Here is a 13327-nt window from a genome sequence, read left to right as displayed (position 1 = left end):
AAATTCATCAATTCCAAGAACCAATACAACCCACATGTCCGATGATTGTCAAAACAGATGAAAAAAAAATCCAAATTTGTTATCCTTTTACCAAGTTTTCTGTCAAACATTTATATTTTAATTTCAAAATTCATATGGTTAATAATCAATACTCATTTGAATTATTTTGGTGAGAAACTAATTTATACGGTACATATAAGAATTTATAGCTTATACTTACATTAATCAAACCAACATTTTTTTTGCATCAAAATTTCGACAAACACTTGGTGTACTCCAAAGTATGACTAACACATGAAATTTAAAATAAACTAGGTCATCCTATAAACATATTCCAAACATTGTAACCCCAAAATCAGTTCATCAGATGGACATAAATTGGTAAGTTTTCTTGTGACTTTGAATACACGTGTGGATGAATATGTAATTTGTCACACTAATGTGAAGAATAAACACAAAGCGGAGAGGCAATTACCTGGAGATCAAAACATAAAACTTAGAAGCGATGATGTAGCCATGGCGATAAAGATGTTGGGTAGAGGATGGGGGAATAGGCGGTGGCCGACGTTGATGGAGAAGCCATTCTAATGGATAAGAAGTGGAGAATTTCGAGGAAGGGAGGGGGAGAAGAATGTCGGTGTATGGATCTACAAGATGAATTAGGGCAGTGAAAGTTGAGGTGTTGCTCCGTTTAAAACTAAAAAAAAAAATTAGGATTGGACGTAATGATTTTAATATTGGGGGAATAGAAAGCGGGCAACCTGAAATTTTCAATATCTTTTAATCTTGGAGGGAATTTTAGGCGGAAACCTAAAATTTCCAAATTATATGCCACTAAAAGCCGATATATAGTGACATAAAACCAACATGTCACTAAGTTTGTGCCACTAAATGTAATTTTGTTTGTAGCGAGTGGTTAATGTTTCGAACTAGTATTTTTCTGCAAATAATGTTTTGTAGCATTTTTTGTACTTTTTATTAGTTTCTTGTAGTTGTACATGGCCTTTTTATTTCTATTTAATTTGTTAAAGGGAGAATATGTGCAAATTATCGTATGGGACGTGAATATAACATGATAATTGATAAACAAGTGTCACCAACTTTTGAAAATAAAGTTCCATGCAACTCAATTCCTCTACAGAAGGGCCGAGCATATATTTAACGGACTGGCTTATTAAGGCATCGACCACATCAATATGTCACCATTCCCTTTTCATTAAACCAACTTCATCGCATAATCTCCAACAATGTTATTATATATTATAAATTGACCCCGAAAAGCATAATATATATAATCCAATAAAGGAAAGGTTCCCCACCACCAAAGAGATAAAGAAAGCTAAAGACAAAATAGTTACCTAACGTTTTTAGCTACTGTATACTTAATTTTAACATCGTAATCAATGGAGATAAGTGTTAAAACCTTTCCATGCATTACCTAATTTACTTGGTTTTGAGGATTAATGGGAACAGGGTTGATCTTCTTGGCTAAGTTGAGCTTGTTGTTGTGCATCCAGACCTTGAGGACTCTCCTTTTGATCCCTAGTTCTTGACAAAACTGTTGCACCACCGACTCCTCTTGCTTTTGAATCTTCCACCCAACCTTCTCTGCGAAACTGAGCATCTTCTCCTTCTGTTCTTCAGTGAACTTTGTTCTGAACCTCTTCTTCACTATCTGATGCGGTTGTAGTGGTGGATGATGCCTGTTCATAAACCCACCAACATCTTCAAGTTCATGATCAGATTCTGATGGAAAAGATCCAATCCCCATATCGTACGACATTATCAATGGTAGTGGCGCTCTTGAAGGTACAAGTACCCCAGCATGATTGTGATTGTACCCATAAGATTCTGTTCCAAGAATACCCCTGTGGTGATGATGACCCTGCAAAATGACCTTTCTACCATTTCCAACCTCAATTCTCGGGGCAGAGTGATAATTGTAGTCGCAGGAGACTGGGTGGTGGTGGTGGTGGATTTCACCTTCAATCTCTTTCCTGTGGAAGTTTCTGTGGCAGTTGCAGGCTGAGCAGGTGAGAGATTCAAGGGTACCCTCTTCACCGGAGGGCATGAACTCACCACACCCATCTGTTGCAATCCCTCCAATGGAAACTGCGTGGTTCTTGAGGCATTCTCTGTACCTTACCATCATCCTATTGGTGTAGGGTACTAGTACAGTCTCCTCCATGGAAGAAGAGGAGGGTGGTGGTACTATTCTGGTGGGCCCGTTGGTTATTGGTAGTTGTAATTGGTGCTGGTGTTGTTTCTGTACTACTGCTACTGCTGCCGCTGAATTTGGGACAATGTGATTGTGTGGTGCAGATTCATAATGAAGCATGTGACCATGCCCATGGCCTCCACCATATGTGCTGTTGATAGGGAGAGCCATCTCTCCTCCTTGAAGTTCCATATCTAGCTATCCCTTCGTGATCTCTCACCTTCTATCTCTTTCAAATTTCTTTGAGGAAACTGTTTTGTCTATGTGTTTGTGGTTTGAAAACCAGAAGAGAACATTCGACAATTCTATCTATTCTATACAACAAACTATTGACTCCGTATCATTAACATTTTACAAATATAGAAAAGGGAAGAGACTAGAGACTCTTTAGGAGCAGAAGTTGGAGATGGTCAGATTCCTTAATTGGGATCGATCACCTGAAACTTAGAGGAAGGAAACAACAATTTGAACACGAACAACACACACTGTCAAAACAAAGATGCAAATTCTGCTCTCTTAAAGAGAAGAAACCAGTTTTACTGAAGCAAACACTTCAGATGGTTAATTAAATGGGTATCGAAGGAAAATAAGATTTCAGATGAGTATTAGTAGCGGTGAATAGAATTAGGAAGGACCGGTGATCGAAATCCATTAACATGTGTGCTTTATATGGTTTGATAAAGTTACTGGATCGATATAACAATTAAGGTTTACTTAGGCAACTCGTAAAAGCTCTTGAGCTTTTAATACCCTCCCATGGCTACCCAAAACAAAAGGACACCAGTGAGAAGAGAGAAAGATTTGTAGGTGGGTTTTGCAAGTGAAGCACTAAATTATATATATATATATATATATATATATATATATATATATATATATATATATATATATATATATATATATATAGAGAGAGAGAGAGAGAGAGAGAGAGAGAGAGAGAGAGAGAGAGAGAGAGAGAGAGAGAGAGAGAGAGAGAGAGAGAGAGAGAGAGAGAGAGAGAGAGAGAGAGAGAGAGAGAGAGAGAGAGAGAGAGAGAGATGATTACTTTGCTTGCACTAACAGGCATCAAGTTTACGCCATATAGGATGACATTTATCAAGCATTGTGTCAGAAGAGAGTGGAGATGACAAAAATGTAAGAGTAGTGGAATATAGGCATGTGTCGGTTTTGGGTAAACCTGAATCCAAAACCATAAGTTCGGTATTTTTTAGCTTTTGAAACATATGGTTTGGTTTTTAGACGTGTTTGATTTTTGGGAAGGTTTTTCGGTTTTAATTTATTGGTCGATAGGTTTTGGTTTTTCCGTTTTAATTTTAATATATAGGCTTTTTTGTTTTTTTTACTTTGAACTCAATAAGTTAATCTACTATTGATAATATATTACATGTACTAACTACTAACTCATAATAAAACATTAAATTATTAAATTATCATTTTACTTCTAACTAAGTAATATAATAATTATAAATAGTATATTAAACGTATAATTAAATTATATAATGTATCTCTTTTAAGTTCTTTTGGATGGTTTCTATTTGTTTTTTTTTTTTTCAATTTTTTAAATTTCTATTTAATTTTTTATATTGGGTGTGTCAGTTTTGGGTAAAACCTAAATCCAAACACATAAAGATAAGTCATCTTTTACCTTTTTTTTGAAACTTAGTTGCTGTTTGGTTTGTAGAATGTTGCTGAAAGAATTTGAATTGAAATTGGAAAAAAAATATGTGACGAATTTGAATCCACTTTCATATGTTGTTTGGTTGTCAGAAAATAAAATTGGAATTAATTCTAGATTCTGTTTGGTTCACAAGAAATGGAATTGGAATTCATGTAAAATGATAGAATTACCCTTTTTGCTTATTTTGCTTAATTTTACATTATTTTCTAACTTATATGTAAAGATACATTATGAAAATTATAAAAACAGTAAAACTTTGGTGATGGTGAAAGTGGTGGTGGGAGCAGTAGCGGTGGTGGCGACAACAATGGTAGGTGGCCGTGATGGTGGGGGCGACGATGGTAACAACGACGATGGTAATGGTGATGGTGTCGGAGGCAGTGACGGTGGGTGGCGCTGGCGGCGGTGATGATGAGTGGTGGTGGCAGCGACAGTGGTGGTGGGTGGTGGTCATGGCGGTGATGATGGTGGTCGGTGGCAGCGATGGTAGTGGTTGTAGCGACAACGGTGGTGGTGGTGGCGGCAGTAGCGGCGGTGTTGATGGTCAGTGATAGTGGTGGTGGTGGTGGTAGTGGTGGTGGATTTTCTGATAAGTATAAAGGGGTGTTTTTGTGATATGCCACTTTTCTAGATAAGAATGAATGTTTTCCATTTAACTTTAGAAGAAATTCATTTTCCTCCGTATGGTATAAAGTTTATTTCATTTAGGAATTTTTTTCCCCTACTCTAAGTCTAACAAAACACATGAATTCGAGAGAATTGAAATCATTTTCCCTCGAATTCCATTCCTTTCCTGCTAACCAAACACACCCTTATGGTTTTGTTTTTGGATGTGTTCGAGTTTTGAGAAGGTTTTTCGATTTTAATTTATTGGTTGGTAGGTTTTGGCTTTTCGTTTTTAACACATAGTTTCAGTCAACTCAATAAGATAATAAACTAATGATAACATATTACATATATTAACTCATAATTAAACACTAAATTATCATTCTAGTTCTAACTAGGTAATATAATAATTATAAATAATATATTAAACGTATAATTAAATTATATAATGTATGAGTGTTTTATTTCTTTTAGCTGTTTGCTGGTTTGATATATATATATATATATATATATATATATATATATATATATATATATATATATATATAGAGAGAGAGAGAGAGAGAGAGAGAGAGAGAGAGAGGTCTGTTAATAATGTTCAAACTGAACCCAAATCGGATTTTTAGGTTTAAAAAAAATCGAAAACCTGTAGGGTCACACCTTATGATATTGTGAGTCAAATACTATACGCTGACCACCAACACTAGCACCAACTTCAGTATGAACAACGTCAACGTGAACTAAATGATCTTAGTGATCATATGTATATTAAGCAGTTATACGTTGTATAATAGATGTCTAATCCGTAATCTTAGTGATAAGGATTAGACCTTTACATATATCAGTATATATCCCCTAAATAGTGGGATCTTTGTTATTGTAATCGTATATAATGTACAATTAGGGTCAAACCATAATAGAGCTTGGTGCTGTCTTTGTGACCTCCTTCTCTTTGTGAGAGCCCTCTTTCTTAGTGAAAGTAACTTTGTGATCATACGTGTTCTTTTGTTTTTTGTTTAATCTTTTCTTTGTTAGTTTGTTCTTTTTTAATCATACTTGAGTGTATCCGATCGATACAACCTTTAATTGATATCAGAGCGGGTTTACGATACACTCAAGCTATCATGTCGACCACCTATAATCCCAAATCATCTACTGTTGGTAAGATCCCTCCTTTCGATGAAGTCAACTTCGCTGCATGGAAATCAAAGGCTATGGAAGTTCTCGAGATCATGGACTATGACATGTTTGATGTCATTAACAAGGGTCCCATCGTCTCTATGTATCGATTCTCTAATGACAATGCATCCGATAGTGGACTAAAGCAGAAGTCTATACTGGGTTACAACAAGGAAGAGAAAATAGATCTAAATCTTGATGTGAAGGCGAGGATTTTATTGGAAACTCTCTTCCATATCATACCTAACGTTTGGTTCAAACCTGCTCAACTGCACAAGAGATGATGAGCACCTCATCAGTCACTTTCGACAGAGAAGGATTTTCTGATAATAAAGTTACAAAAGGTAAGTGTCTCATGGCTCAAATCATCGTGTCTCATGCTAAAGCACCAAGGGACATCATGAGTACTTTTGACGCTGACCTTTCTCAAGCAACAAATGACTCTGAGTCTTAGGACTGGGACTCAACCTCTATGTATCTAGTAAATAATTTTGTTAACTACTCCTCTACTGAAAAAGTTGTCATGATTAATCATTTACTTTTTGATCTTTCTATCTCCAATAAAGAAAAATCTTCTCTTAAAACTGGGTTAAGAAGTCTTAATGAAAAACTCTCTTTTTCTAAGAACTCCCATTCTCTCTTAAAAAAAAGGAAATCTCCTGTGTATCTCATAGACTAATAATTTTATTCACGCTGAAAAGGAAAAAGTTTTAATCATGCAAGAAGAATTCAACTTATTTTAAATAATTGGGCTTCTTTCCATTGTAATGTCATGGGAATTAATTATGATCAAATTCCTGATCAGTGTGAGAAAATCTAAATCCTTGGTGGTGATGTTGAAGGTGTTGTTTCCTTAATAAAAAAGGTTGAGACTAAAAAAACTTTTTATAACGCTGATAGTCTCGACAAATATTTTAAAAATAGATTTGCCAGTACCTATTACATAAATCAAACTCTGAGTAATACACATTGTACTACTGACTCTAATGAGAATACCAAATGTGTATCCCGTTTATTTGCTCTTGATCCTTCTCATCAACCTTCTCATTATGAGTATGTTTTGCCCTCCACTAAGATCCTGTTGAAATTTCCCATTTCCAATGGTGAAGTTCATTTTGTAAATGAAATTCTCTGTATGTTTCCTCAGTGCTTTGTTAGCAACATTGAATATTGAGGTTAATCAAGGCTCTCTATTTTAGATGATTCTTCCAACTCATTTGTGTCCCAAGACAAAGCGTCATCTGAGCACACCATCGATGATACTTCTTGGTCCTGAACTAAAGCAAGAGTTCTCAAATATAACGATCAAGATTCCTCCGGGTCTATTGTTAAAAAAAATCAATTTTCTAATGTTAAAATAAAGAATTCTGGAACCAGAGTTTGTTATCGGTGTGGTGATGTTTCCCATAGAGCCAGCGAGTGTACATCTGAAGACAACTCTGTTCTTGCTGACAACATCATGACTCGAAATAATAAATGCATCAAAAAGGGAAACTCATTGAACTGTCTCCCTGACGCTTGTTATCATATTTTTCTTAAGTGACCCATTGCAAGATGGGTCAATGTATACTAATTGTACATTTTAGTTTTTCAGGGTAAAAACATATTTGGTAATTAGATGGTGTGTAACGTACACGTTTAGTTATCGTGTTTTGTAATGAATAATAATATGAAATATTATATGAAATTTGAGTATTGAATTCTAACAGATAGTTTTTACTAGAAATGAAGTAAAACTATGTTTATAATAACTCGGAAAATATTGGAAGTCTTATGAGATTCCAATCAAATGCCAAATATTGAAAGCTCGCTAAAATATAAAATTTGGAATAAGCAAAATTTTATTATTAAAACTTGTAAAGAATCTTGTTAGAAACATTTAGGGGAAAACCTCATCGAAATCCGAGTTATAACGAAGAAGTTATAACCAAACGAAGATCCGCGACAAAATCGACAAACACTATTTAGCGTAAAAAGTGAGTATTCGATAAACTACCTTTTTAGCCGAAGTGATCTAAATGAAATTCGTAGTACTCGTTAAACCGAGAATTTTCATACAAAGAACGACCAAATCTAACTTCGTATGAGGAAGTTATGATTTTTCTAAGTTTCGGAATAGGAGTAGACAACTAAAAACTCGAAATAAAGATCAAGTGATTTTTAGCCGACACAACCTAAACAAGAATCAAAGATCTCGTCAAGAGTAGTACAACGGTAAAAAGAGAGATGAAAACAGACATCGAATGAAGAAGTTATGAATTTTTAATGGATTTCCCTGTCCCGGTCTATTAAAAATAATAATATTAAAAATAAATTCAAAATTAGCCGACGAAGTCTAAACAAAAGTTGTAGAGTATAATTTCACCTACGCGTGCATATAAAGAACATAAAAAACGGAGCTCGTATGCAAAATTTATTGATTTTTGAAGTTCGGGGCACCAAAACTGAGAAAAATCCCAAAATCCAAGGAATTTCGCATGGTGAGACTTCGGCCACGTCACCCTCGCTTGCAGCATGCCGCGTGTCCGAATTGGTGAGTCATCCGAGGCCAGCTTTCTGACCTGTGTCGCACCCCCTCGCACAGACGGCTCGGTCCAGTAAGAAGCCGACTCGTGCCTTCCCCGTGTCTCGCCCTCGAATCGCCACTTGCCCCCCACCCCTCCCCCGCATGCGCGCATGCGAGCCACGTGCCTGCTTCTCCTTCCTTCGGATCTGAGGCTGGCACCTATATATAGGAGGTGCGAGACCTCCCGGGTAATTTTGGAAATCTCACACTTTTCACCCCCAAAACTCATATTTTTACCATTCCAACTTCCCCGGAAGCCCCGGGATCATACCAAAAACCCGAAATACATTCCGAAGTGTGCGACGAGCCCAAGAAATTTATCTTTTCAGTTAGAAGCTCAACCTTCGCAAGACCCAATTTTCAAGAAATCTCCCGGTTCTCATCAAAGAAAGCTAATTATTGTAACGAAGTGCTGCCCAAAGTACTATTTTAACCCCCAGTTATTTCACGGTGAGTTCAATATATAGGAACACTTTTATGTCATGTGTTATATGTGCTATGTGCTTTTCCGTTGTTATTATTTCTGCTATTTATGATAGCAACGTTGTACCTTTGGCCATGTGATCAGTGAAAGGACTTAGATTCACAGTGGTATTGGTATGTAGCCTCTGGCCGTGTAGAGCATGTCTCGCAAGAGAATGACTTCTACCCCTATGGCATTGGCAGAAGCTTAGATAGGGCTAAAAGCCTGAAATCTACCAAAATGTTTAATCAGAATGTGTATGTCTTCTGTGCCATTTGAACTGAAGCTTTATTGATGTATATCAAGTATGGAAATTGTTATGTCTCGTTGATTGTATATCTTTGAATCAAATCATTGATTAATATGGAAAGCTTGTCACATGATTCACATATGCCTTTGTTGTTCCTTTTTCCTTTCTGCTTCTACCATATTGAAGTATATATATGGCATAGCGTTATATTGTATCTATTGTTGAACTCAGTAAGCGTCACCGCTTATCCCTCTCAGTGTTTAACTATTTCAGGTAATAAGGATCCAATTTCGTCATATACTAATAGAAGATTTTGAATAGTTTAAAACTATTACTTTTGTATTTAGTACTCATGTATGTGTAAAATTATAGTATCCTGGGTAGTTATGTAATATATAACACTTTGAAATAGTCGGTTTGTATCCAGTCTTTGTAATCAAATTATCAATGTAAAATATTATTTATGAATATGCATGTAGCATGTTTTGAAGTACTTTGGAGTAACTTGTAGTAATAATGTTTATATTTATGAAAGTGTGGGTCTTTTAAATCATGGTATCAGAGCAGTAATTTAAGTTAACTAAATTCCACGGATTGGTATTTAGACTTAAACCGTCAGAAGTTCAATATATGAACGGATTCATTATAAGTATATGGATACAAACCTAAGGAAAACCTTGAGTAAAGTATTAGGCAATGATAAACCCTAATATTCTAAAATACAATATTACTCCATATTGCAGAGCAATGGCTGAACATGTGAGTAGCCATACGCCAGAGGTGGGTGGAGATCCTCATCCTGATGAAGGAGATACTCCAGTATCCCCTCGTAAGGAGTGACTATTGGGTAAAATTACCGATGTTATTTGGTAGACTCTCGAAGAACATAAAAAGAGTGGTGATAAAGGAAAAGAGAAAGTCACCGGAGAATCTTCAAAAGGAGAGACAAGACATCCTTCATTCAAACTTTCAAAAGTAGTGGTGCTATAGAGTTTTCTGGTGTCCTTAATCCCATAGTTCTAACTTGGATTCAGAACATAGAGAAAGTATTTCGTATCTCTCATGTGTATAATGAAGATAAGGCTAATTATGCTTCTGCAATGCTCATTGGAGAAGCCTTGGTCTGGTGGGAAGCAACATATGAAGCTCTCAACGGGTTTGACCATGATAATTTATCCTGGGAAATGTTCAAAACATGTTTGCTAGGGAATTATTGTCCTCTGGACATGAGGAGGATATTGAAGAAAGAATACCTTGAGCTTAAACAAGGAGGAATGGCTGTGATTGATTATGAAACCCAATTCAATCAAAAAGCACAGTTTGCTACAACAGTTATTTCACGGTGAGTTCAATATATAGGTACACTTGTATGTTATGTGTTATATGTGCTATGTGCTTTTCCATTGTTATTATTTATTTTATTTATGATAGCAAAGTTGTACCTTTGGCCATGTGATCAGTGAAAAGACTTAGATTCACAGTTGTATTGGTATGTAGCCTCTGGCTGTGTAGAGCATGTTTCGCAAGAGAATGACTTCTACCCCTATGGCATTGGAAGAAGGTTAGATAGGGTTGAAAGCCTGGAATCTACCAAAATGTTTAATCAAAAAGTGTATGTCTTCTGTGCCATTTGGGCTGAAGCTTTATTGATGCATATCAAGTATGGAAATTGTTATGTCTCATTGATTGTATATATATGAATCAAATCATTGATTGATATAGAAAGCTTGTCACATGATTCACATATGCCTTTTTTGCTCCTTGTTCCTTTTTGCTTCTGCCATATTGAAGTATATATATGGCATAACGTTATATGGTATCTATTGTTGAACTCAGTAAGCGTGACCGCTTATCCCTCTCAGTGTTTAACTATTGTAGGCAATAAGGATCCGGTTTCTTCATATACTAATAGAAGATTTTGAATAGTTTATAACTTTTACTTTTGTATTTAGTACTCATGTATGTGTAAAATTATAGTATCCTGGGTAGTTATGTAATATATAACACTTTGAAATAGTCGGTTTGTATCCAGTCTTTGTAACAAAATTATCAGTGTAAAATATTATTTATAAATTTGCATGTAGCATGTTTTGAAGTACTTTGGAGTAACTTGTAGTAATAATGTTTATATTTATGAAAGTGTGGGTCTTTTAAATCATGGTATCAGAGCAGTAGTTTAAGTGAACTAAATTCCACGGATTGGTATTTAGACTTAAACCATCAGAAGTTCAATATATGAACGGATTCATTATAAGTATATAGATACAAACCTTAGGAAAAACTTGAGTAAAGTATTAGGCAATGAAAAACCCTAATATTCTAAAATACAATGTTACTCCATATTGCAGAGCAATGGTTGAACATGTGAGTAGCCATACGCCAGAGGTGGGTGGAGATCCTCATCCTGATGAAGGAGGTACTCCAGTATCCCTTCGTGAGGAGTGACTATTGGGTAAACTTACTGGTGTTATTTGGCAGACTCTCGAAGAACACAAAAAGAGCGGTGATAAAGGAAAAGAGAAAGTCATCGGAGAATCTTCAAAAGGATAGACGAGACATCCTTCATTAAAAAGATTCAAGAGTAGTGGTGCTATAGAGTTTTCTGGTGTCCTTAATCCCATAGTTCTAACTTGGATTCAGAACACAGAGAAAGTATTTCGTATCTCTCATGTGGATAATGAAGACAAGGCTAATTATGCTTCTACATTGCTCATTGGAGAAGCCTTGGTCTGGTGGGAAGCAACATATGAAGCTCTCAACGGGTATGACCATGAGAATTTATCCTGGGAAATGTTCAAAACTCGTTTGCTAGGGAAGTATTGTCCTTTGGACATGAGGAGGAGATTGAAGAAAGAATTCCTTGAGCTTAAATAAGGAGGAATGACTGTGATTGATTATGAAAACCAATTCAATCAAAAAGCACGGTTTGCTACAAATATATTCTAACTGAAGACGATAAAACTTAGTTATTATTGGATGGATTACGGTATGAAATCTGCGATTTCGTGGCTAATCGGGATGTTCTGTCATTTGAAAAGGCTGTTGAGTATGCTCGAAAGAGCGAGCATGACTTAGAAATACGTGGTGCCACTCTTTTTGTTTCGAAGCATCCACGTATTGATCGAATCGCTCCTGTTACCTTTATTCCACCAGCTCAATCTGTTCGAACTGAAACTGGTAAACAAGTACAATCTCAGAGTGCTTCTCATGGCTGCGGTAGGTCACAATATTTTTCTCTTCAATCGCCTTCATGTCACATTTGTGGAAAGAATCATCCGGGCCAATGCAGAATAGAAAAGGAATATGTGGTCTGTTATGGATGTGGAGAAACGGGTCACATAAAACCAGCTTGCTCGATAAAGAATGTTACATGCTTTGCTTGTGGTGTTGCTAGCTACAAGAAGTGTTTTTTCCCTACTCTTACTAGTCAGATAACGGGAAGTCAAGCTTCTGTTCAACAACAGACGAGAAGTCAAGCTCCTGTTCAACAATCAAAGGGTACTCCAACTAAAAAGGAGGAGGTGCCAAAAGCTAAGGGCCGTGCATTCCGGATTACCATTGAGGAGGCACGCGAAGAACTGAATGTTGTGATGGGTACATTGCTCACATCTTATTTGATTTTGGTGCCTCAGATTTTTTTGTGTCTCATGAATTTTCGTATTCCTTTCAAATTCCTTGCTATCCACTAGCGCAACCATTTCATGTAGATACTGCAGGAAGTATATCATTACTTGCTGATAAAATTTATAGGGATTGTGTCATAGAAATTGAAGGCTATAATTTCCTTGCTAATCTGATTCCTATCTCCTTGCCCAACTTTGATAGTATTCTCGACATGGATTGGTTGTCAAAGAACCATGAAGAACTCTTGTGCTATGAAAAGATAGTACGTATTCCCATTGAAGGGGAAAATCCTATTTATGTCTACGGTGAACAAGGAATCTTAAAAATAATCTCTTTCCTCAAAGCTCATAAATTCATATCAAAGGGATATTCTATTTATTTGGCTTATACAGTTGATATCTCAAAAGAGGAAAAGAAAACGGTAAATGATGTTCCCATTGTTAAAGAATATCCTGATGTTTTTCCCAAAGAATTGATTGGACTTCCTCCGGACAGACAAGTGGAATTCTGAATTGACCTTGTGCCTGGTGCTGGTCCGATTGCAAAGACTCCTTATCGTCTTGCGCCAGCTGAAATGAAAGAAATGATGATCCAACAGCAGGAATTACTTGACAAAGGTTTCATTTGACCGAATAGCTCTCCTTGGGGTCTCCAGTGTTATTTTTCAAGAAGAAAGACAGTTCGATGCGGATGTGTATTAATTACCATGAACTAAATCAGGTGACTATCAAGAACAAGATGAT

General features: G+C 36.2%; 1 pseudogene; it reads right to left on the bottom strand.

The window, feature by feature from the left end:
- Positions 1–1235: 1235 nt before the first annotated feature.
- LOC145073386 (zinc-finger homeodomain protein 2 pseudogene) lies at positions 1236–3026 on the bottom strand (annotated as a pseudogene).
- Positions 3027–13327: the final 10301 nt, after the last annotated feature.

Source organism: Lactuca serriola, chromosome 9, assembly GCF_051521515.1.
Source record: "Lactuca serriola cultivar US96UC23 chromosome 9, Lser_US96UC23_V15, whole genome shotgun sequence".
NCBI lineage: Eukaryota > Viridiplantae > Streptophyta > Magnoliopsida > Asterales > Asteraceae > Lactuca > Lactuca serriola.
Note: the sequence above shows the minus strand (reverse complement) of the source record. Positions and strands in the feature narration are given on the sequence as shown.